The sequence below is a fragment of the Pinus tabuliformis genome, chromosome 3_1, assembly GCF_031772625.1.
Source record: "Pinus tabuliformis cultivar Carrire ecotype Pingquan chromosome 3_1, CPIR1, whole genome shotgun sequence".
Lineage (NCBI taxonomy): Eukaryota > Viridiplantae > Streptophyta > Pinopsida > Pinales > Pinaceae > Pinus > Pinus tabuliformis.
The window spans coordinates 832,532,052-832,553,303 of NC_142301.1; positions in this window are offsets into that span (position 1 = coordinate 832,532,052).

The following is a 21,252-nucleotide window of genomic DNA, read 5'->3' on the forward strand; positions in this document are numbered from 1 at the left end:
TCTAAACTTGGTGGCAAAAGACCACGAAGTCTTCGAGACCGTCTTGGAGATCGGTCAGCCACTTTGAATTTTTTGTTATGATCTAATTAAAGACACAAAAAATTGAAAGCTAGGCCAACTAGGAGCACAGAGCACACACTATAAAGTCCCTAAAGATATAGCCATTCAAACAACTTCCAAGTATTTCCGCTCCGGGTGATTAAGACTGGACACCAAAATACTAGAAAGTGAATTAAGGGGCCTTCCGAAGATAGTTTGGGATGATGAGGGCCCAGTCCTATCAGCGAAGGTATCAAAGGAAGTTACGTTGACCTCCTAACAACAGCCTGCACCGGTGCAAGCCCCCAAGCTTCGCAAGGGTGCCCTCCAGTAGTACTGTCGAGAGTGATGCAACGGCGACCTCAGGTGCCACGGGATTCCCCTCCGCAGCCACCTGTGTAGTTCCCTAGGAGCAGCAACTATGGATACCAACTTGTCGCAGAAGCCAGGCGGAACAGTCGTGAGGTAAGTTCGGACTAGTAGGAGAGGGGGTATCTCTCTTCCCTATCTTCACAGACCCTCGTGCTTAACTCCCAGATCCAGAGCTTTCCTGGTCTTCCTAACGCTATTGGATTTTCTCTCGTTATTCAAACTCCTACGTTTGACGTTTATATGGCCTTGGAGAGTTAACTCTCCACTCGACTAATCCAAGGCCCTAAAATCCTAATCTTGTTGGTGTAACTGACTAAAACAAAAATTTCTAGTGAATTTTAGTTAGCGCTTGATTTTATTAGGTTGTTCTTTAAGTCACAAGGTAACGGAAGTGAAACTAGTGGTGTTTTTTGACGCAAAAGAAATTAATAAAAACTTAACTACATGCACATGCACTTTTTCGTTTTTCGATGAAGAGCAATTTCTATAGGGTTCAGAGGTACTTCTAATAAAACAAAATTTTCCTTTTCTTTTCGTTAATTCACACTTCACACTCACAAAAGCTATCAAAGTTATATATGCCTAAAAAGGGGATGCAAATCTATCCTAATGCAACAACTATATGTGGATGCAAGATTTAAAACTACTCTAAAAACAAAAAATGAAAGTTGCTTGATTATCAATCTTTATCTTGCCACTTACAATGTCTAGATGGAATATGAGATGCTACCATTCATTTCGTCTAAACACTAAAAACAAGTTCTAAGACAAACATAAAGAACTTTCACTTCACTAAAAGGAAACCAAATGAAAAGCAAGTTCAAGAAAGCAAAACTAGGATTTTCAAAAGATTTTCTTCAAAGCAACAAGCAAAAGAGTCTTTTCAAAAGATGCTCTCAACATTGAAACTTGTGATTGAAGAATAGGCAATCAAACACTTTTGCGAATTGACATCACTCAATGGATGAAAACTCAACAAAAATAAATGTGTTTAAAATCGCTCTTAACAATCAAAAGCAGCAATGAAAGCCTTGGCAATGAAAACCAAAAGATCAAAAAGACAAATTCCAAGAAAGTGTCAAACAACAACTTTCATGAAAGAAAGAAGTGAATGGTCACAAAAAGCGATTTTGTCAAGCAAACAAAAAAGTCACCAAAAGCAATATTAACACAAATATTGTGATCAATCTCCCTACTCTGATGAATCAGAGCAGCCAAGATTCCTAGTAAGAAATCTTGCGTGCTTTAGCAAAAAACGATGATGCTTGCAATCAACAAAAAATAAGACCAATACTCCTTATGCTCAGAGAGAATTCAGACCGAGATGCTCGCTGTAAAACAAATAACTGATACTGGAAAATGACTGTTTCAGACTGACTCAAACCACCAGACAAACCTTCAGAGACTAAAAAGATTTATAAATCTTGAAAATTGCAATATATACGCGACTGTACTGAAGTACAGATTGCGTTTATACACGACTGTGTTTGAGGAAACTTGCGTATACACGGGTTTACTCAAAGAAACAAGCGTATATACGCCTCTGTATCTAAGAAAAACAGCGTATATGAAAAGCTTCAAGAAAAATAAAAAACAAACTGAAGAAACTGGCAAAGCTTAAAGTTCAAGAACAGACCAGACAGTAACAGCAAGCAAACAAGGCAGCTGAGCCCTGATTGGCTTGAAAAACACCCAAACTAGGAACAACAAGAGTGTTGTCCCCAGCAGAGTCGCCAATTCTGATAGAGAGAATTACTCCCCTAGGGCTTTTTGGGTTGAAACCCTAGCAGACTGAAAGTTATCTATTCAAAGAAACATACATTCATACAGCCATTATGCTATTGTAAGCAAATTCTATGATAAGGGTACGTACCTTTGGTCCTACGTTTGAGAAGGCCTTTAGGGTCCAAACCCTTCTTGGAGTTCCCTTCTTCTCTTTTGTCCTACAAAACAACCAATTCAAAGAACACAGTAGTATATGGACAAAAACTTATAAAGAAACCATCTTCATGTTAAAAAGAAAGGTGGTTAGTTATGAAATCCGAACAACCTTTTATATATGAATTGTAAGCATGAATATCATTAACATAAAGAAGATTCATTTCGGGAACCAAGACATGTGTTTCTTTTATTATAGACAAATAAAGTACATAAAAAGGAATATTTTCACCTGAGTCACCTTCAGCAGGCTCCAAGCAAAGCTTCCTTCCGGATCCGTTCCAGCCTCAAGCCTCTAACAAACTCCTTCTATGACTCTCTCCATGATGTCATAAATGGTGGATGAACATCAACACACAAGGAAACAAAGGTTTCCTATACAAAATGGGGGAAGTGTAGAAGGCACAAGGGACTTCAGACCTGGTCAAGGGAAAAATCTCAGCATAACCTTTCTCTCTCTTCTCTCCTCCCTTAGGCCTTCCCTTTGAGGTCTTTTTATACCATCTCCAAAGTAGTTTTTTAGTTAGGAGTTGGTTGGGAACAGTTGGGCCATGGGTACTAACAGGTGATCAGCAGGTAAAACCCACGATCTCCGCCCGAAAATAAGGAGTTTTATATTTTTTTAAGTGTTTTAATACATACACGCGGGTTGGCTATACACATACCCGCGTATACACGCATTTAACTCAGGGCAATGTCACGTATAAGGGATAAAACACTGTTTTTTAAATTTTAGGACCAGGTCTGGAAGGAGGGGTTGCCCTAGGCCATGAGTACAGCATCACAAACCATAAGAGTGAGATTTGGAGCTATAACATTGAGGCATTAGTCAAACTGAATGGAACTACAACAAAATCATAATTCCCATACCTAGTCCGAAAAGTTACCTTGTAAATGTCCTCCTTTGTTATGCATACCTGATGGTATCATGATCTCAAATCAATCTTTGAGAACACTGTTGCTCCCTTTAGCTGATCAAACAAATAATCAATCCTCGACAATGGATACCTATTCTTGATGATCACTTTGCTCAACTGCCTATATTCAATGCATAACCTAAGAGTACCATCCTTCTTCTCCACAAACAATACTAGTGTGCCCCTACGTGATACACTTGACCTAATGTATCCCTTGTCAAGCATCTCTTTCAGTTGTAGCTTTAACTCTACCAACTCAGGTGTGCTCATCCTGTAAGGTGCTTTTGATGCTGGAGTTTCCCATGGCACCAACTCAATAGAAAATTTTACTTCCCTATGAGGTGGCAAATCTAAAATCACTGCAGGAAACACATCCTAAAATTGTTGTAGAACTAGTACCTTCTCAAAACATACGTATCTTCAAATTCCTTACCTGTGTTGTTATAAATATGAATTGAAAATAACACACACCTTTTCCCATGACTACGCTTGGCTTGCATAGCTGTCATCCTCATAAATGACCTGGCTTTCTTCTTTCCCTATAAGACTCTTGGTTCCCCATTGTCATCCAAGCACTCAAAAACTTTGTCATAACAATCCACCTTGTTCTTGTGAAGGTATAGCTAGTCCATACCTAATAGCATACTATATGATCCCAACGATGTTCAAGTGTGTTGCAATAGGCACACTGGTGAGCTCCAGTATTGTAGCAATAATGCTACAACTCCTGGGGCTTCCTGTCTCTTAATTTTATCAACCCGGTAGTTCGTACAAACTTGGAAGCGACGGTGCTGTATGCACAAGTACTAGCCCTTGTCGCAGCTGTCACTTGGTCAGCTGGCACAAGTCCGCTAGGGCTTAAGCCAACTTCTATAGGCTCACAGAAGAAGCTTTATCAATGATGGACGAAAGCTAACTCAAAGGAAGGCTACTCTACTTGACAAACTGAATCAAAAGCAATTTAAAGCATGTAAATCTATGAAACCCTAATTTAACTAGTCTATCCTCTATAATGCAAAGAATGTGGATGCAACTCTTATGAATGCTGTCATTACCTCTAACAAGTGTAAATGCATGGGTCTAAGCTACTTGCATCATGAGAAATACGTTTTTGTGTTTTTCCTTTAGGTGTGTGGAATGAGTGTGAACTTGGCCTAATTAGGGTTTGATTGTGCAGGTGGGATGGAGAAGGAAGGAAAGTGTGGGACAGGTTGGGGAGGCTAGGAGAGGTTCCTAAGGATCCTTAGCACCCATCCACAGAGGTCCCTCACGTTCAGAAGCTCGGCAACGAAGTGAATGGCCTCCTACAGGAAGGCTGCAGGGGATCCTACAGGATACTCTGTTTTCTACAGGATGGCTGTGCACGTCTACAGGATGGTTGGCCGTGGAGGTTTTTAGGAGTTGATGGAGTGTTGGAGTGGTGTGGGAGGCTAAGGGAGATGGAGATGGACCTAATGATGTCTTAGGAGATGGCAAGTCAGACGAAGGAAGGGTGCATGCAATGGGTTGATGTTTTGGAAGGGTGGAATCAACGAGAGTGAAGGAGATGGAGCTGTACGTGAAATGAGAGAGTTGGAGGGCACGTGAGTGAGATAGAGGGTGAATAGAACTTGCAGGTGGATGGAGAAAACGACGAAGGAAGTGGCTTGAGAAAGAGCAGTGTAAATGAAACAAATGACCTGTGCATCAAAACAAGAAATTCATTAACCTATTATGCCATGAGACCTATAAATCCGAAATGGAAAACAAGAAATGAAACTAATGCGTGAGAGTGCAGTATGGATCAATGTCGAGAATGTATGAATGGATCTTCAATAAAAACGTTCATGTGGCAGCTTGCGTGGAGATGAAACGACTGCTGTTCTTTTTGGTGGCTGATCATGGTCTACACCCCAATCCCAAACAGTGAGATGGCAGTGAACCTTTACAACCTGTTTTTGTTGGAGCTCCAAGAGATTTATTCTACCAACCTATCAAACTTGAATACTGAAAGCAAAGCATCATACCAGTCCTATCTATGATAATGAAAACAATTAAACTAACGAGCTGGAAATCCGAATTGCATAGGAAACTAAACAAACTCAAGTGCTGGACCTAATTGTAAATGCATTACAACACTGAGGAGGTCTATGGCTCTCAGGTTGGGCCCTAACCTGAGAGCTATAGCTCCTTGAGAAAACTCAGAACTAACTCAAAAGTGGCCTTCTTTATTCATGATCTGATAACATGCCAAATTGGCTTACAAAAGAGGACGAAACTTGAGCTGTGCTCCAAAATTCCAATAGTAATACGAGAGTTTCAACAACCTAACCAAGGCTAAGGCCTCTATACTTATACAAAACGATGCTCCAACAAGTATCCATGATTCTAGGAGCTCGGCTGTTCAATCTATAGTTTAACTGCTGATCCTGTAGGAGGATCATAAATGCTGTTTCCTGTAGAGCAGTTTTGAACTGCTGTTCCTGTAGAACAGCTGGCCGTGTATTAAGCTCGGAGGGAGGATGGAGTGGGGCTCGGAGTTCTTGGTGAGGATCACGAGGAATGTCCCCCAAGACCGTGGACAACCTCTCCTTACGTCAGCAATGCCAACTTGTTGTCTCCTTGCCACCTTTTCGTTGTCTTCTGCTCCCTTTTAATGCCAAAACCTGGAATCACAATGCATTAGCTACGTAGATAAAGTGCCTATCCTTTCTCCTACAAACAACATGAATAAACTAAGAAGTGTATGCATAAACAATAAAAATGAATGGTTTGAGCAAGCAAAATAGGCCAAAAATGAGCCCAAATTGTACCAAAATTGGGGCTCATCATCACCCCCCAGCTGAACCATTTGCTCATCCTTGAGCAACCTTGCTCCTGCTTCTCGTCCTTGGCTGAGGACTCGGGACCGGAACAGGCTCTTTCTTTTCTGCTTTTGATGGCCCTGCCTTCTCTGCCCCTGGTGGTGATGAAGGTGACGCTTCCTTCCCCTTTTCCATTTCCTTGAGTCGGGCTTCGGAAGGTGACTGGCCTATCTTTCGAGTCCAGGAGGTTATTTTTGGGCTCCCCTTTTCTGGGGTGGCTGATGTTTTAAAGGGGGTCCTTGGACTGGGTGAAGTAGGTACATCCCCTGAAGTGGTTTGGCTGCTGGGTGGAGGCTGTGGCTAGCCCGTGGTCATCCTTTTGCTCCTCCTAACTTCAGGTGGTAGAGGGGTCTCCCTCTCCCTTTTCTCTTTCAGTTTTGGAGGTGTGCTGAGGGTAGCCAGTGCCACTGCTGCCTCCTTCTCAAGAATGCCAGCCTTCTCTTTCTTGCGATTTCCTCTCTCGGAGCTCCTTGTAGAAGGCCTCTCCTTTTTAGATTTCGGGCTTCTTGTGGAAGACCCTGCTTTGCCTGCTTCCGGGCTTCCTGTAGAAGACTCTTTCTTTGTCTTCGGACTCTCTATAGGAGGCTGTTTCTCAATGACCTTCGGGCTTCTTGTAGAAGCCCCTCTTTCCAATCTTGGGCTTCTTGTAGAAGCCCCTGTCTCTGTCTTCGGGCTTCCTGTAGAAACCCGAGGTTGCACTTTCGGGCTTCCTGTAGAAGCCTCTTTCTCCGTTTTTGGGCCTCCTGTAGAAGCCTGTCCTCCAATGATTTTCGGGCTTCCTGTAGAAGCCTTGGTTGTTGCTCTTGGGCTTCCCGTAGAAGCCTTTGTCTCTGTTTTCGGGCTTCCTGTAGAAGCCTGTTTTTGTGTTTTCGGGCTTCCTGTAGAAGCCTGCGCTTGCGTTCCTGTAGATGCAACTTCCGCCACCTTTTCTTTCTTGGCTGCATGGATTTTGCTTTTGGTTTTGCCTGCAGGAGCTGACGAGGTGCTTGGGCTGGCAGGGACCACCTCAGTTTTGACTGCCCTGCTTTTCAACCTCTGTTCCCTTGCTGACAGGATGGGGGTGTCTTCTTTTGCTTTGTCATCCTCTCCCTCCTCCTTCTCTTTTCGTTCTTTCTTCTGTGATGGAGTCGGGGCCTTTTTGCTTTTCCCTTTCTTACTCTTGGCTACGGGCTCTTCTTCTTCACCGCTAGAGGACCCTGTCTCTCCAAGCAACATTTTTATGTCCCCTTCTCTTGTTAAGTTCCTAAATGATTCCCATGCGAGGGGGACTTTATATGAGCGGAGAGCATCCTCCACGAGCAATTTTATCAGCCCATGATGGGCTATCTGATCAGGGATTCCGTCCTTGAGCTTTGTAGAGCACTCTATCAAGGACTGCAGTAAAAAGTAAGGAATGCTCAGCCTCTGTGCTGCAGGGAGGTCAATCTGGTGTCGTAGTTCGTTGAGCAGCCTGAAGTGATACGCATATATGATGCTGTAACGACCCTCACAGGTGATATATTTCATAATTTGAAAACTGACTTCGTGCCACGGTGGTGACAGGCTGGTCCTTTTCACCCCATTCTTGTCCTCTGTGAATGATTCTTCAGGCGGGAAGAACTCCTTCTTTGCTTGCTGGCTCATCTTCCGCTCTTCTTTGTCCCACGGCAGACCCATGGGCAGCTCTGTAATCCGACTGATATGCTCTGGGGTGAGTTCGAGGCTGAGACCTTTGAAGGTTACCATGGCCAATGTCTGTGATTTAGGCTGTAGAGCCTGCAAAAATTCCTCGGCTACTTCATCATCGTAGCCCTGTAGTTTATCACAGAAAGGCATCCATTGCGCTCTAGTGAAGAGCTCAACCACTGCCGGGTTTCTCCTTAATGCATTTGAATTAGTGGGCTCTCGGCTGATAAACCCGCCAGGCATGATGAACACAGTGGTTTACACCAGAGGTGGTGGATACACAGGAAATTCGGTCTTAAAGACAGAACATGCAATGAATTTTCAGACCACAGTTGATTATACAGCTATCCTGTAGGAGCGATAGTATAGGCACGGCAATCCAATTTTTTATGACCACACTGTGACTAAAGGCCTTGCCACCTTTAAAAAACAATTGCGGAAGGAGTTGCAGGGTTACCTCTTTTCTGCCACCTTTTTTTACGTGAAGACTTCACCTTCCTGTAGAGCCGCGTTCCTGTAGAAACTGCTTCCTGTAGGACGGCGTTCCTGTAGAAACTGTTCCTGTAGGAGCAGTGCGCAGGCTTCGGGAAGAGCTTTAGTTGGCTGGCGGTCGAGAGGTGCTTTACCAGCGTTCAGGTAGCCGAGAGCTCGGCGTATCAACATACAGAGGCGATCAGAAGAGTTACTCAAGTTTTGAAGTGGAGTTGATGGATATACACGCTTAGTCGAGCCGATTAGATTTTGAATCGGCGCAGCTCGTGGCGCGGGGGTGAGCTGTCCCCGCCGGACCGTTGGGTGACGTCACCCATCATCCGCCTGCACATTCGTTTGTTGCCGCATTCATTCCCACAGATCTGCCGCCGCCCTTTTCGGTTAAACTTCACTTCTCGGTTGACGGGACTGATCTTCACGTGCTTGCTGCGTGTTTCTTTCGTCGTGGCTGCCACCTCGTCCTCTGACTATCCCTTTACTAACCGACGTGGCCAATCACTGGCCTTTAGGCCGCTCAACCATTCACCTTTATGCCATGCAAAACAAATCGAAGTAATAATCATGCAGTTTATTGGAGAGAAGGATTAGAACACTTACCTGCGCGCGGCTGCACATGATTTCCAGTTTTTTGAGCGATGGATCTACCTGCCGCATGTGGCTGCACATTCCTGTAGGCTCGTGGTTACAAGATGCTGGCGATGGAGTGAATGGTTCTGCGTTCATGCGCCCGTGTTTGATCTCAGATGGCGGTGCTGTGAACGGTCTTCACTTGAGCAGGTTGAACTGTTACAGGATCCCCGCGAGGGGTCTTGTCACCGTTCTTTCTCCTCGGGTGTATGCTGCACGCTGGCGGTTCTGGCTTCTCGATCACGATCCCAGCGCTTCTGATGTATCAACGTGGATGTGGTATGGTTCTCGGTGCCTAGTTTTTCTTTGACAGATGCTTTCTCACGAGAACTGATTACTTTGTTGTGCTGCTGCAGGGATCTTGGTTGCATGGCGACGAGGATGGTGGAGGACGATAATGGCAATGTTCAGGGGTGCCATCATTGGCATGCATGCATTCAATCCACTCCTCAGTCGCTAGATCTTCATTTGAAACACATTTCGGCCATCGTAACCTTCTACAGGAAGTTTCCTGTAGAACATAGAGCTTCCTGTAGAAAATTGGCACTTTCCTGTAGAAGATCCGCGTCTTCCTGTAGGAAGACTGTCTGTTCCTGTAGAAAAGCTGTATCCTCCTGTAGAAGATCCAAAGCATGATAATAATTGCACATACCTTAAAAAACATTGTTGTTCTTGGAGGTGGTGCTGATGACATCCTTTGCTAGCATGATGAAGGCCCCTGGCTTGGAGTGGAGAGGCTTCTTCTCCTCCATAGAACATCTGCATGCAAACCTTTTATGGTGTTGATTGCTTTTTCCTTTTTTTCTTTTTTTTTTTTCCTTTTTTTTTTTTTTTAGAAAGACAAGAGGAGCGCCTCAATGAGGTTTTCACCCCTACTGCCTGCCTTGGGCGCCTCAGAGAGGTTTTCACCCAAGGATCTTTATTTTTCTCTCTTTTCTTTTTTCGAAAGACAATAGGAGCGCCTCAATGAGGTTTTCACCCCTACTGCCTGCCTTGGGCGCCTCAGAGAGGTTTTCACCCAAGGATCTTTATTTTTCTCTCTTTTCTTTTTTCGAAAGACAATAGGAGCACCTCAATGAGGTTTTCACCCCTACTGCCTGCCTTGGGCGCCTCAGAGAGGTTTTCACCCAAGGATCTTTATTTTTTCTTCTTTTTTTTTTTCTTTTTTTTTTCTCTTTTTTTTTTTTTTTTTTATGTGTTTTAGATCCTTCAGGGTATGCCCAAAGTGGAGGCAGAACCCTTCTCAATGACCAAAACAGATTTCTCCATAGTGCTGATAAACTCTTGTCTTGAGAGAGGTCTTCTATAGATCTTCAATCGGTGCCCATTGACAAGCATGGGAATGGATTCCTCATCAATGGTTCGAATGAGGACAGATCCATTGTCATGGCACTGTTCCACCACATAAGGTCCTAGCCATCTGGTTCTCAACTTCCCCTTGAAATCTTTGAATCTGGAGTCATACAACAAGGCCCAATCTCCCGGCTGAAATTGCTTGTCATGGAGATGTTGGTCATGCCACACCTTCCTCTGAAGTTGAACCACTTCTGAGTGAAGGAGGGCCTGCATGCGGTGCTCATCCAGTCCATTCAGCTGCAATAACCTTTCTTGCTGTGCATGGCTGAGATCTAGGTCCAGCTGAGCTGCCAGCCTCAAAGTGTTATACTCAAACTCAATGGACAACAAAGCTTTCTTCCCATAGACCAGCTCATAAGGTGTGAAGCCGGTGGTGGTCTTCCAAGTGGTGTTGTAAGCCCATGTGGCCTCAACTAGGCGATCTGCCCAGTCTTTTCTGCTGCTGCTCACCACTTTGGTCAAGATCCCTTCTAATGCTCTATTGGTGACTTCCACCTGCCCATTTGCTTGAGGATGATAGGGGGTGGAAGTCCTATGCTTGATCTTGTGATGAGCTAGTAGATCTTCAACCAAGTTGGATGTGAACTGGCTCCCTTGATCGGTCACCAGCTCTCTTGGGTAGCCAAACTTGTAGAAGATGTTCTCTCTTAAGAACTCGACCACCTTTTCTTCAGTTGCTGCTTTGATTGCTTTAGTCTCTGCCCACTTTGTCAAGTAGTCAGTACACACTATGATGTAGGATCTCTGCCTCGAAGAGGGATTGATTGGGCCCACAGAGTCCATGCCCCACTTCTCAAATGGCTCGACAGTCACTTGAGGTTGGAGAGGCATCTCATCCCTTTGGGTCGGTTTCCCCATTCTTTGGCATTGGTCACACTGGCTAACATATCTCCTGACATCTTGATGAAGTGTGGGCCAATAGTAGCCTGCCTGCAGGATCTTGAAGGCAGTTCTCTTTGATGCAAAATGTCCTCCACAAGGCCCATCATGACAGGTGAGGAGAATGTCAAAGACTTCCTCCTCCCTTACACAACGCCTTAAGATCTGATCGGGGCCAAGCTTGAACAGGTTGCCCCCAATCCATGTAAATGAGGCACTCTTTCTGATGATTTTGCTCTTCTCTTTTGAAGAGAGGTGCGGAGGAAACTGAGCTGAAACAAGGTAGTTTGCTATATCAGCAAACCATGGAGAGAGTACTGAGATAGCAAACAGATGCTCATCAGGCATCTGGTCATCCACCGTCCCATCTTCATCTGCAGACAAATCCAATCTAGACAAGAAGTCAGCAACAACATTTTCTTTTCCTGGTTTATCAACAATGGTTAGATCAAACTGCTGCAATAAAAGTAACCATCTAATAATACGAGCATTCACATCTGGTTTATTCATCAAGTATCTAATAGCAGCATGGTCAGTATGTACAAAAGTCTGGTAACCAGTAATGTAATGTCGGAACTTGTTCAGTGCATGAACCACAGCTAAGAATTCCTTCTCGGTTACAGTGTAGTTCAGCTCGGCTTTGGACAAGTTTTTGCTAACGAAGTAAATGGCATATGGAAGTTTTTCCTCAACTTGTCCTAAGGCTGCACCTATGGCTTTGTTTGAGGCATCAGTGTGGATGTGGAAAGGTAGGGCCCAGTTTGGACCTCTCAAGATTGGTGCTGACACCAACTTGTCCTTTAACTCATTCAAACTCTTCTGACAAGCGTCAGTCCACTTAAACTCCACATCTTTTGCCAACAAGCCAAACAATGGCGAGGCGAGCTTGCTGAAGTCCTTAATGAATCTCCTGTAGTATCCCGCTAATCCCAAAAAACTCCTAACATCCCTTACCTTTTGTGGAGGTGGAACCTTCTTGATTAGAGCAATTTTGTTAGGATCCACCTGTAATCCTTGGCTAGAGATGGTGTGGCCTAGCACGGTCCCTTCAGTCATCAGGAATTCACATTTTTCGGGACTGAGGGACAGGTTCATCTCAATGCATTTGGTGAGGACTTTTCCCAAATTGGACAATGCTTCCTGGAAGTTGGCCCCATAAGGAGTAAAGTCATCCATATAGATTTCCACTGTATCATGGACCAGCTCCGAGAAGATGCTCAGGACAACTCTCTGGAAAGTAGCAGGAGCATTGCATAACCCAAAGGGAAGGACTCGGTAGGCAAAGGTACCCCAAGGGCAAGTGAAGGTGGTCTTATCTTGGTCTTCTGGGCTGATTTGGATTTGATTGTACCCGCTAAACCCATCCAGGAAAGAGAAGAACTTCTTTCCTGCCAGTCCATCCAACACTTGATCTATGAAAGGTAGAGGGAAATGGTCTTTCTTGGTAGCTTTGTTCAGCTCCCGGTAATCTACACAGATCCTCCACTTCCCATTCTTCTTGGGAACCAACACTAGAGGGTACACCCATTCACTATCTGAGATGGGGTAGATGAATCCGGCATCTAACAGTTTTTGCAATTCTTCCTTGACAATGTCTTTAAGGGCTGGATTCATTCTCCTCTGCGGTTGCCTAACCGGTTTACAGTCCTCTTTGATGTATATATGATGAGTACAGACCGAGGGATGGACTCCTTTCATCTCCTTATAGCTCCAAGCAAAAGCATCTAAGTGGCTGGCCAACAGGTTGCACAGCTCCTTTTCCTGAGAAGGAGATAGGGAGGAGCTGATTTTCAATGCTCTCTCAGGGCCGAATTCCACATTCTTAACTCTGGGAGTGACAGGGGTGGTTGTACAAAGATCCACTAAGGTGCTGGCTTGGGCATCCTCCACCAATTTTTCTAAAGGTAGTGCACTGGTAGGTGGGTTTTGGATCAAGTTCTCGATCAAATCATCCTCGGTAGGAGAACTTCTTCTATTGGTTTCTATGGTACATAGAGGTGCTGAATACACCTCGTCTTCTTCTCCTTCTTCCAACCAGAGTGGTAAGTCATGCTCTAAAGAGGGTTGGGCAGGAGGGTATAGGACAAGTTGCTTGGACATAGGACCATTTTTGATGGTCATATTTCCGGCACGACAACTGATATAGGCATCTGCAGTGGCTAACCAAGGCCTTCCCAAAATGAGGGGATATCCAGTAAGCTTTGCCTTTGGTTGCAGAACCAGGAAGTCTGCAGGATACTCCCAAGAGTCAATAGAGACCAAGACATCCTCCACAATTCCTTCGGGAGTCACAGTGGAGCGATCTGCTAATTGCAATACTGTCGAGGTCTTCCTCAAGGAACCTTGAAGATTGAGCTTGCACATGGTATCCCTGGTCATTACATTAATGGCAGCCCCCAGATCAATCAGGGTGTGGGGTATGATGGTGCCATTGATGTGGACATCTACTACAGGACTTCCAGGATCTAAGTACTTTGGGTAGATGACTTGTCCTAACATAAGGTCAGACAGTTGTCCTATGACATTGATAGTTGAAGCATCTTTCTTCCATCTGCCTGGATGTTTGAAACACTTCTCCTTAACCAGCTTGTTATAGATTGGCACATCCTTGATGGCCTGGAGAAGGGGTATCTTCACACACAACTGCTTGAGCTCTCCCAGAAGCTCATCTTCCTCCGGGTTGGGTTGTGTGGTGGCTGTAAGTCTTTCAGGAAAGGGTGGAATAGGTTTTGGTTCACTCTCCTGATGGTTTTCCTCTTCCTCTGGGGGAGGAGGTTGGCGATCTGGAAGAGTCTTTCCAAATCTAAGATTGATCTCCTGGATCTCCACAGCATAGGTAGGGCATGAGGTCTCCCCAGTATATACCTGCTGAGCCTGTCTATTGTTGGGGTTCGGGTTCGGTTGAGCAGGCATTTGAGGTTGCCTTGGAGGAGCAGGAGGTAATGGTTGTGGCTGAACTGGAGGTGGAGGCAGAATGGCGGGAGGATTGTTGTACTGGGGCCTCCACCCCGACTGAGGTGCACTCCACTGAGGCTGTGACTGAGCATGTGAGTGATATGAATGAGTAGTGGGTTGAGTAGGATACTGAGGTGGATAAGACCATGGCGGAGGCATGGACCAAGAAGGATGAGCAGGGGGACCCCAGGAAGGCATAGGAATCGATTGGTTGGGGTTGTAATAGGCTTGTGGTGCCCCTTGCATTCCCTGCTGATAGGGTCTAGATCCTTGTGGCCTCCTTTGGTTGATGAAGTAGAGAGGTTCAGAGGGGGCTTCAGTCCCTTGGTACATGGCTTTAAACCCAGGTAAGGTGGGACACTGATTTGTAGGATGGTCCTCCTCACAAACAAAACACACTTCAACCGAATGCAATGGGCATTCGTTCTTAGGATGTCTTCTTGTGCACCTAGGGCAGAAGACAGCCAGGGCTCTCTCAGCTTCTTCTTTCTTTTGCTGGATCCTGAATGTGTCCAGCTGCATGGCGATGGTATGTCTCACCTCACTCTTAAGATCTTCTAATTGGTTTGTAAACTCATGTTTGGAGAAAGGGACACCAGTGGAGAGGAGGTTTCCTCTACCTCGTTTCCTAGCTGCCCTAGAATGATTTCTAAACACAGTTTTGATGTCCTCATAAGGCAGTTGGTAAATGTCCCCCCCAGCTAACATGTGAAGGGTATCTAAGAGATCTTCAGGTACTCCTCGGAGCAGAACCAACTTAAGGGATTCAGAGTCAAGTGTGCACCTGGCCCGCTTGTAACTAAGTTGGAGCCTTTCCTCATAGTCCTCTAAAGATTCATCGTTTCCCATGGTCATCCGAAAGATTTCCCCCTTTGTTTCCTTGGACCTACAATAATCCCGGTACTTGGTGTTGAAGGCTTGCTGCATCTGAGCCCATGTGGTGATACTATTCCCAGGCAAACCCATGAACCAGCGTAGTGCTGCATCCTTGAGAGTAGAAGGGAAAAGTTTTAGCTTTTGTTCATCCTCAGTATAGTCATAGGTCCTACAGAGGACAGCAAACTCAAATAGGAGGGTATCAGGATCCTCAGTGGTCATTCCATGGAAGTGAGGCAAAGCAGAGGGGCTAATGTTTTTCATTCTCATCTCACCATTGGTCTCTCGGATGGGGAAAGCTCCTTCTATCCTCTCATCCTCTCTATTGTCAGCCATAGCTTTAGGTGGAGTGGTCTCTAACTCTTCTTCTTCTATAGGATTTCGGTATGTCTTGGGATGTTCACCTATAGTTTCCTCTGAATCACTGTCACCACCGAAGAGTAAAGGGTGACTAAGTGATGTGGTGGGGGTGTTTGGTAGGAATTTGCCTGATCTATCTCGGTTCCTACGAGGCATGAAAGGGAAAGGACTCTTCTCTATTTTTAGTGCTTTTGTTTTTTTTCCTTGTACCTGCAAAACTGAAACAAAGTGATCTACAACTAACTAGATTACTCAAATGAAATTTGCGGAATTGGAAATATTAATCTAGGAAAGCAGGAAATATTAATCTAGGAAAGCAGGAAATACTAATCTAAGAAAGCAGGAAAGATTAATCTAGGAAAGCAGGAAATATTAATCTAGGAAAGCAGGAAAGATTAATCTAGGAAAGCAGGAAATACTAATCTAAGAAAGCAGGAAAGATTAGTCTAGGAAAGCAGGAAAGTCTATGCTACTTTTGCAGAATGGAAATGAAGCAAACTACTTAGCAGAAGTAAGAGTACGAAAGTAGAAGAAAAGCAACAATTACTAATACTCTGACGCTTCCCCGGCAACGGCGCCAAAAAGATGGTGAGCTCCAGTATTGTAGCAATAATGCTACAACTCCTGGGGCTTCCTGTCTCTTAATTTTATCAACCCGGTAGTTCGTACAAACTTGGAAGCGACGGTGCTGTATGCACAAGTACTAGCCCTTGTCGCAGCTGTCACTTGGTCAGCTGGCACAAGTCCGCTAGGGCTTAAGCCAACTTCTATAGGCTCACAGAAGAAGCTTTATCAATGATGGACGAAAGCTAACTCAAAGGAAGGCTACTCTACTTGACAAACTGAATCAAAAGCAATTTAAAGCATGTAAATCTATGAAACCCTAATTTAACTAGTCTATCCTCTATAATGCAAAGAATGTGGATGCAACTCTTATGAATGCTGTCATTACCTATAACAAGTGTAAATGCATGGGTCTAAGCTACTTGCATCATGAGAAATACGTTTTTGTGTTTTTCCTTTAGGTGTGTGGAATGAGTGTGAACTTGGCCTAATTAGGGTTTGATTGTGCAGGTGGGATGGAGAAGGAAGGAAAGTGTGGGAAAGGTTGGGGAGGCTAGGAGAGGTTCTTAAGGATCCTTAGCACCCATCCACAGAGGTCCCTCACGTTCAGAAGCTCGGCAACGAAGTGAATGGCCTCCTACAGGAAGGCTGCAGGGGATCCTACAGGATACTCTGTTTTCTACAGGATGGTTGTGCACGTCTACAGGATGGTTGGCCGTGGAGGTTTTTAGGAGTTGATGGAGTGTTGGAGTGGTGTGGGAGGCTAAGGGAGATGGAGATGGACCTAATGATGTCTTAGGAGATGGCAAGTCAGACGAAGGAAGGGTGCATGCAATGGGTTGATGTTTTGGAAGGGTGGAATCAACGAGAGTGAAGGAGATGGAGCTGTACGTGAAATGAGAGAGTTGGAGGGCACGTGAGTGAGATAGAGGGTGAATGGAACTTGCAGGTGGATGGAGAAAACGACGAAGGAAGTGGCTTGAGAAAGAGCAGTGTAATGAAACAAATGACCTGTGCATCAAAACAAGAAATTCATTAACCTATTATGCCATGAGACCTATAAATCCGAAATGGAAAACAAGAAATGAAACTAATGCATGAGAGTGCAGTATGGATCAATGTCGAGAATGTATGAATGGATCTTCAATAAAAACGTTCATGTGGCAACTTGCGTGGAGATGAAACGACTGCTGTTCTTTTTGGTGGCTGATCATGGTCTACACCCCAATCCCAAACAGTGAGATGGCAGTGAACCTTTACAACCTGTTTTTGTTGGAGCTCCAAGAGATTTATTCTACCAACCTATCAAACTTGAATACTGAAAGCAAAGCATCATACCAGTCCTATCTATGATAATGAAAACAATTAAACTAACGAGCTGGAAATCCGAATTGCATAGGAAACTAAACAAACTCAAGTGCTGGACCTAATTGTAAATGCATTACAACACTGAGGAGGTCTATGGCTCTCAGGTTGGGCCCTAACCTGAGAGCTATAGCTCCTTGAGAAAACTCAGAACTAACTCAAAAGTGGCCTTCTTTATTCATGATCTGATAACATGCCAAATTGGCTTACAAAAGAGGACGAAACTTGAGCTGTGCTCCAAAATTCCAATAGTAATACGAGAGTTTCAACAACCTAACCAAGGCTAAGGCCTCTATACTTATACAAAATGATGCTCCAACAAGTATCCATGATTCTAGGAGCTCGGCTGTTCAATCTATAGTTTAACTGCTGATCCTGTAGGAGGATCATAAATGTTGTTTCCTGTAGAGCAGTTTTGAACTGTTGTTCCTGTAGAACAGCTGGCCGTGTATTAAGCTCGGAGGGAGGATGGAGTGGGGCTCGGAGTTCTTGGTGAGGATCACGAGGAATGTCCCCCAAGACCGTGGACAACCTCTCCTTACGTCAGCAATGCCAACTCGTTGTCTCCTTGCCACCTTTTCGTTGTCTTCTGCTCCCTTTTAATGCCAAAACCTGGAATCACAATGCATTAGCTACGTAGATAAAGTGCCTATCCTTTCTCCTACAAACAACATGAATAAACTAAGAAGTGTATGCATAAACAATAAAAATGAATGGTTTGAGCAAGCAAAATAGGCCAAAAATGAGCCCAAATTGTACCAAAATTGGGGCTCATCACACACCATTCAAATCAAATGTACAAGATCTTACCCAATGATGAACTCTCTTCTTGGTGCCTGTAGCCAGCTGCACTAACCAAGATTTAACATGCACCTCTTTATTCAAACCACACTTATCTACCAATTCACGACTAACATGACTATAATTAGATCTAGGCTCAATCAAAATAGAAACAAACTAATCACAAATCTTACCATCCATCTCAATGATAGATGCTTAATGGTCTACCTGTCTATTATCCAGCGATGCATAGATCCTAGGAATAGTTTGTCCAACCTGATTTTCCTGTGCACTATATATCTGAGGCCTACCAACTTGATTTTTTGGTCAATCTATCTTAAGGTGTTCCTTGCCACATTTCCAACACTCCAACCATCTAGTACCATCACCTCTATGCTACTACTATGAGCCATGTCCCTGTCTAGCTGCATTGAAATTCTTTTGTGGTGCCACATTTTATTTCTCTTCTGCATTCTGAGGCCTTGCTCTTTTTGATTGCCATTTACCCTTACCTTTATCCTTATCCTTCCCTTTCCATCCTTGTCAAGATTCATTCTTATGCTTTGATTGTTCATAGCAATGTTTCAATTTTCCAATAACCTCCTCAAGTGATCAAGGCTCATTATACTCAATCCGATCTATAAATGCTTATGGAAAACCACTGAAAAATCACTAAATTTTAGCCTTCTCATCTTTAAGATACGGTACATACCTCAATAGCTCCAGGAACTTAGTCGTGTACTCTTCGTCTATCATTGATCCCATCTTTAGCTCATATAATTATTTGGCCTTATTGTCGTAGTACCTCTCAGACAAGTACTTCTTCCTAAAAAGCCTCTTGAACTCATGCCAACTCAAGTCCTCCATCCTGATGTCTCTGACCTGCTTCACATCTTCCCACCATATATCTTCTTTACCTTTCAAGTTGAAGATAGCAATTATGGCCTTCATGTTTTCTGTGTACTCATGCAACTCAAAGAACTTGTTCATCCCAAGTATTCAAGCTTCTGCATCATCTATTTTCTTCAATTCTCCATCAAAATTAGGTGGCTTTCCTTTATTAAACTCATTTGACAAGTATACCCTATCACTCCTCCTGTAACGGTGATAACGATGACGATCATGATGCCCGTCAGAACTAGAACTAGAATAATACATGTGTCCATCACCTCTCCTATCCAAAGTATCCAACAGCCTGCCATCTCTCATTGTGTCATCTCTATATTACCTGTGACCACCATGAGACCTACTGCCATATGCCCCATTAGTTTTTTCCTCCTATATATGGTTGATTTGAAGTGGCCCATGTCGCTACAATTCTGACAAACTCTAAAGGCATATTACATTAACCTCTACTTATTTATCTTCTGCCTTGTATGATTTTGTCATTGTTTGCCTTACAACTCCTTATTTCTTCCTTCAAGCTTCTCAATGTGTCTACTAAGTTAGAAGAGTTCCCAACACCACACTGCTCATCTGATTCATAGGGAGAATCTCTGTAGTCTACCATCTTGCTAGTCATTTTGATCTCTTTCCTGCAAGGCATACTATGTTAGCTAAACCAAACCACAATAAACCAATGTACCTTAGCATAATTTGGGGAGGAAATCTCATATGCAAGATCAACCAATAAGTGTATTACGTGTATAACATAATCATGAAAACATATATGCATATAAAAAATAGGTGTATCAACACATAAACATCATTATAGCTAGATTTTAGTCATCAATGCATGACCATATCAACTATACATACCATGAGTGATCTAAAATGATGTTAAAACTGAAGTAGAATTGATTATGCCATTAATGAATTGAATGTTAACTGAAAGTGCGGAAACTGAGAGAACTACTTGAGAAGAAAGACTTTACGACAGTTGATAAAGCATAATTAAGATGAAAAATAGTAATTAAAATAGAAAATACACAGCGATACCAGACAGCAAGGTTGATTACGGAGTTCATCCCTGATGGACTACGACTCTAAGTCCGCTTTCAAGATGGGTGACCGCTTTATTAGGATTGAAAACAAGAAGGTCGATTACACAACAATTTTACCAAATTGAATGTGCACATAGTGACTTCTACTCACTATCAAAGGATAGCTCTCTGAACCAGCTTTCCAACGCCTATCATGGTTCCCAATTCCGACTCTAGATGCTCCTGTTACACTGAAAACAAAAATGACTATAACCTCCAGAACCTGCATACAAAAACCCAAAACCACTCTCCCTTCATTCAATGAACAAACTGCCTTTTAAAACCCACTAGGTGCATTCGAACTTCCTCCACCAAGTTTAGGAATGCATTTGATCTAATTTGGGTTCTTGGGCCTCGGTCCATTCATGTCTTGACACCTAGAATAAGGTTGTTTGGTCATCGCATTAGTTGTTGCACCCAAAACTGTAATAAAACCCAAAATGAATCATATATTAAAATAGAAACCATTGGCAGCGTTATGATCAGGCGAAGGAGGTTGACCGCCCACATGTGAACAAGGCGGTCTAAGCATTATCAAACACCAAGTGGCTTATCCTGACGGTTCCCCTTGGCGGTTTCAATAGCATGTTCACATGCGATAAATCCACCCGACATTTAACAACTCCAATGCAGTTTAGAGATGGCGGTCTATGGTTACAGTTATCTGTTCACATGGTTGCCACCCACTATGGTTAATGCTAATCCGACACGATCTACGTCCGCGGTTATGACTACTATTTGAAAACCCACCGACTTAACTTTTGTCTACTCACATGAGTCGTAGTTTTGCTGCGGTCTCCTCTGTAGTTAGGGCTGTTTGTAATGTTTTATGTTATATAGGCTGAGAGTTAACACATGGTTTAACACATAGTTTTATGTTTTAATGTGTTTTATGTCATAGCTTTGTAATGTGATGAGGTTCGATAGGTTTAGAACTTAGGGTTTAGGTCTAGAGCTTAGGTTTAATGTTTTAATACATGGATTTGATAGGTGTAGGACTTATGCATGGTGTAGACTTAGGTTTTGATGTCTTCCTCCATAGCTTTGAGGGCTAGGGTTTAGGATTAGGTTTTTAGACTTTACATCAAAAAAACTATTTACAACCATTTGTCACAAAGTGACATTCACCCACACACATATCTTCGACACCAAGCTGCATTGTGATGACACCACATGACGACAAATCCGTCGACAACCATATCCTGCAAAGTGGATGACAACCACATGTCGACAACCCAAATC